Source organism: Falco punctatus, assembly GCF_963210335.1.
Source record: "Falco punctatus genome assembly, chromosome: 5".
Taxonomy (NCBI): Eukaryota; Metazoa; Chordata; class Aves; order Falconiformes; family Falconidae; genus Falco; species Falco punctatus.
The window spans coordinates 84462453-84468111 of NC_137584.1; the positions used below are offsets into that span (position 1 = coordinate 84462453).

At 38.4% G+C, this 5659-nt stretch overlaps 1 protein-coding gene across 8 annotated transcripts in view; it reads left to right on the forward strand.

The window, feature by feature from the left end:
• The window catches only part of CHRM3 (cholinergic receptor muscarinic 3), a 379451-nt gene that overhangs the window by 96231 nt on the left and 277561 nt on the right, over window positions 1–5659 (forward strand). The window lies entirely within an intron of this gene.

Here is a 5659-nt window from a genome sequence, read left to right on the forward strand (position 1 = left end):
AAGAAGATGAATAGTAACTTTCTGGAGGGAGCCGAATGCATACTTTATATTGTACATCTGTGTATCGTCAAGTACAATCCATTTTTATTTCTATTACTGAAAGAAATTTAAATTTAATCTTGTAGTAATATAGTCTACATCAAACATCTTACCAGTATCTTTCAGAGCAGCAGTCTCAGAAGTAGGTTTTCATGGTGAAAGCCAACTGTGACCTTATGAAACTTCACAAGCATAGTGCTCAATGGTCTCTTAACTGACAGTTCTGAGTGTTACTGTTAGGGATTACAATGTCTTGGTTAATTTGTAAGCTGGTCTAAAGAATTGTCACACTTACGGCACTCTTCATTCTAAAGCTAAAGTTGCTGCTTTCAAACTATTCAACCTTCCTTTCTTGCATTAGTATTTGGATTTTAGTCTTAGTGCTATGAATGTTTTCAGGGTCCTCAAATGTTAAAGAAAAATCTTGTGATGACTAAGGTGGAAATCTTTCCTACATAAATACTACAACGTTATAGTTCTTGTTTTCATACCTTCCCTCCTCCCTCAGTCTTGATTTTAGCACACAGAAAGCCTAAATGCGTACTTTGTCCTGGCAGTTACTGTGCTTATGCAGTGTTATGTGACTCGAAAAGGAAGGGGAAGGAGTGCAAAAGGTGCTTGACACTAGAAGAAAGTTTGAAGTGATCTGGATGACCTTAATTAATTTTCCCCACTATCATATTATGGCTGGTTTGCCATTAAGGAGAAGTATACTCTGAGGATGAGATAAAGCGTCTACAAGATATTTGAAGGCAGTGAAAGCTCTGCTCAGTGTGTGTAAATGCATGGTTGTTGAGTTTAGTACGTAAGATGATAGAACAGTTTACTAATATTATTAGTGTCCCTTACTGTAGTGGCAACTTTTCATTTAGTGAAGACGTATAATTAGGCTTTAAAATAAGGAGCAATATGGACAAGAATATGTGGGAGAGGATATGCAATACCATTTCTATCATATTTAAGTACCTTAGTTTGTGAATATGTAACAGATGTTTAAATGGATCTGTAAGCTTGGAATGAAAATGGAAAAGTCTGTGTAACACTAAAAGCAGTCTGTTTTGCAAATTCATTCAACAGTGTTGCTGCATCCCCCGTGACTTCATTCTGTGTCTTTCTTCAATAGAAAAACATCAGTTTTGCTAGACTGCACGGCTGCTGCAATGTGTGAAACTGTCGCTTAGAGATGCTGGGAGTGTGTGTATGAACTACACCTCTAAACCCATGAACTATGCCTTTCAGTCTGTCTGACAAAGCGTTCTAGAATATACATAGGGGTATGTTTCTGATGGTGTTGGGGTGCAGAACAGAAGAAATGAATCTAGTGTAAGCCTGACATGCTATATTTAGTTTGGGACTTCATGCTCAGGAGTTCTTTGTCTTGTTTTTGTTTTAAGAGAGGACAAGAGCGTGCTGCGACACTTTCTACTCCTTGTACCTTGGTTGTGTGCCATCGGAACACAGTCTTCTGTGTGCAAGCCTGGCTAAGAGATTCAGTGAGGGCAAGGAAAAGCCATTATCCTGAATGTAAATTATTGAAATTACTGCGTGTAAAATAGAAGAGCATGGAAGATTAACCCTTTTGCCTATTCAGAGTATGTGGCTTCATGGTGGAGGCATCAATTAGTTTAAAGGAAGGTAGGCTTAAGTGAATTTTCTCATGAAAAGTTTGCAAACTGAAGGCAAGGTCTTTTCTATGGTTGGGAAAGTTTTGGAAAAACAAACCTGAAAGATTTAATTTGTATTATGAATGATAAATACTCAGTTGCTCAAATAAGAGCTAGAGGCAGTTTGATACTTCTGTAAATTAATCTTGATTAAGATCGTTACAGAGAAATATTTAATAATACAGCTAGAGTATGGATTGTGGGAAAATGTTTTCCTGGCTATGATTCGAAAATGCAGTCAATGCTATTACTCCAGCTTTAGAATGAAAGCAGAGAAACAGAGGAGGAAAGGTAAACAAAACCCTCACTGTTTAATTTAGAAAACTTCCCTGCAAGCAAATTCAGGTTTTTGTTCATTTAGCTGGATGTAATACAGCAGTGTAGTCACAGTATCACAGAGCTCTCTGCAGACCAACCATCTGATAATTTGCCCCCTCTCTGTTCTGAGTGTTAGGTCTGGTATTGATCTCCAGGAGTTTGGGGCTGCTCTGCAAGTTTGTATCGAGCTCTTGTCAGGGTAGTGAAAGTGATTGGGGGGGGGGGGGGGGGGGGGCACAGGGATTCAGGATTATTACATTCAACAGTTGATGGCGTTGTGCTCTATAATGAGTATTTCTGATTGATTTTTTTTTTCTTTCTCCCTCTGAATGAGATGGCAGTGTGATGACGTGTAAGGATAATCTCTCAGTGTGTGTAGATGATAATCTGTCCTTCTGCATTCTCAGTATATCCCCATGGAACAAGGTTAACCATGACATGCAAAAGCTTATAATACAGAAAGTCAGACATTTCCCTCTTACATATAAGTTCATAGAGGACTGAGAGCTTTAGGGGGGATGGGATTAACATAGAAATGCTTGGAGTTTTTAGGGCAAGCCTCTGATGTGCCTCACTTATGTTAAAGAAAATGATGTAATCTCAGTGCCTGTGGTTGGCTGGGGTGTCTTGTGTGACGTTGCTTGCCTGCTTAGCTCTGTGTTCATGTGTACTGTTAACAGTTCTGTCCATTACTACCTTATCTGAACAACATTACGTGTACTGGAGCCCAAGGGCTTTTCATGGGCCTTAGAGCTTCATGTGAGATGTAAAGGGACCACTTTCCAGGTCAAGTCTATAGTGTAGTGACAACATGCATTGTCCTGCAGCCACATCATTCCTGCCTCTCCTTCTCTTAAGCAGGAAAAAGCCCCTCCAGCATCTAGGATTCATGTGTTTTGATAAATCTTCCCAATGTTCCTGCACGAGGGTCTGACGTATTATCTGTAGCATCTAACGGAAATAACCCTGACAGTTTTGAAGGGGAAAAAATGCTATGTATCATCCACAAGGTTTTATAAAATAGCTCTGAGGGGCAATCTGCCACTAGCCTACAACTCCATCACTTCATTATGAAATAAGTAAATTTATTGCCTTCAGTAATTGCTCAGGTTTCTAATAGCAGAAAATACGTCATTAAGGCTGTCAAAGCATACTTTTAAAAAATCTTACTAAGTACCTAGTGAAGAAGGAAAGCATTTCCGTTTCTTCCGCCTTGCGTTATAAAGTTATGTGCAGCAATGCTATTCTTCATAGGATTGAAATAGAATGGTCTTGACTTACTTTCTAAAACCTTAAATGTTTTGTAGAAGGTACTGGGCTGCAACAAACCCAAATAATTTGGTGAGATAATAGCAGTCCTAGTGGTAGAATATTAATTACTACTTTGGGTTTCATATGACCTGGAAAACACTTACTGGCTTCATGGCTGTTACTCAGGAATGAGAGCAAGCAGGTCATTATCTTGAAGCGACATACGTGCATTCACTAAAAATGCAAAAGAAAGGTCTGCAAAACCCTGAAATAAGTGTCAAGTCTATAGGGAAAAATTAAATTCCCTTTCCTTAGACTAACGTAGGGGAGCTTGTCCCACAGGGTGCTGTTATGTATGAAAGGAGACACAGCCCTGTGCTCGCGTAGGACTTCCTGAAACACAACAGAGGCTGGGTCTGTCTCGGGATATTAAGGCAGCAACATTCATGCTGCACATACTGAAGCATGAAATATCCATTATGATTGGTTTTTATAGCTGCAAACTCTGTATTGGTCACCTATGCAAAATCTTACTGCTTTCTTTGGCCAGCAGCCTTTTAGCACTCTCCCATGTTTCTCTAGTAAAAATTAATAGTACTAATTGTCACTTCTTTTATCATTAATTTCTGAATCAACATGAGGTATTGCTATAGCAACAAATCCTTTTGAACTTCACTGCAGACAATTAGTAGGAGAATTCAATCTCGATGTGTAATAAGCACAATAGTAAGAACTATTCAAAGGATTAAGGAACTTTCTTTTAAAAAGAAGGGGAGTAATGCACACACTCAAAACTGTCATGGAAGAACAGAAGTTTAACATTTTCAGAATTATCTCTTTATTAATCCTCTCCAGTTGCTGAACAAAGGTGCATACTTGCTTCTAACAAAATAATTGCAGTACACTGTCTCCTCAGAGATAAAATACATCACCCTGTGGAACACTGCAGATTTTTATCTCTGATAATGATATTTCAATATAAACTGCTACATCTTCTCTCATAGTATGTCTGTTCTTCGGCACTGACAGTGGATGTGCAGGAAAAACCCAAATAGGCTTTGGGATTAGCTGGACAACAAACAGTCCAAATTAATGAAGTCAGAATTAGGTAGTGCTTTATCTCTACTTTTTTTTCAGCTTAAGCATCCTTCTCTCTTTCATCAAAATGGATTGCTGTTTGCATTTTACCTTGCCATCTTTCTTGATAACAGGGAGACAAGGAAAGTTATCCGTATATACGCACACAAATCAGGACATGTAACAGATGTGCATATGCCAAATATCTGAGGAACAGTGCAATGAAATGCAGCTGCCTTGGACTATGAGTCCATGATTGGCATTCTTGTCTGTGGTAGAATTTGAGGTAGTGAAAACATATGTTTTTAGGGGGAGCTAAGTTTCTGAGGTTGTTGATTGCAGTGGAGGAAGGCTGTGTGAGAAGGGAGCATAAGGACAGGTGAAGGGTAAGAACAAGATAACTGTAAATTAAGGAAACTAAGAGGATAGTCAAAGGCATAGTGCTTCACTGGGTGTCAAGACTGGCTCTTTTGGGTGTTATTAATGTATGTTTCTGTATACATAGTGCCCCCACCATCCAACACACTGTTAACTTTGCAAATAATAATTGGTAGAAGGCAAATATTGAAAATGCAATTGCATGCAAGGCCACAGCTCTGCAGCTTTCTCTTGTCACAACACCTCTTTTTGGAGAGCCCTCTGGAGCCCTTTGTATAATGTCAAGGTTATAATTTTCAAGCAATCAAAGCTAGAAATCTCTCTTAAAGTTGTAGCTCTTGGTTGTTCCTTTTATTGGCATAGTGATTTGGCTTTGTTAACTGGGAAATCTTAAAGAAAATTTTGTAATAAAACCTAAAAGAGCATTACAAAAGCCTCTAGTGAAGAAATGCTGAGTGTGTTTTACTTTCAGGATTCTTGGAAGAGAAATGATCCCTGGAATATTTATGAAGTAAATATCTTTCTAAAATACCTATTGCAGAAAGCATCTCCCAATAAATAGAGAACAAGCAAAGTAAAGTCACTTTAACAAAGTGCCTCTTAAAGAGGACTGGAAAAAAAGAATTGGAGTCCCATCTTGGATCTAGAGCTGCCGAGGTAAATCCAGGGGGGGTTAAATTTAGTAAGGAGGCTTGGTGGAGGATAGTGTTGCTTACTTCAGATGTCTTTGTGTTCTTTTTCTGGGTACTTTTTTGTATAAAATTATTTTGGATTTCCTGTGGAACGAGACGGAAAAGTTCACTTTAAGAGAAAGGACACAGATTTTCTCTGGAAGACAGAAAAAAAAATGATCTCTAGTGTCTGGATGCAGTGTAAAAAAGCTAACAAATAATGACTTTAGAACAAATCTAAAGAAATTGAACAAATTGAAA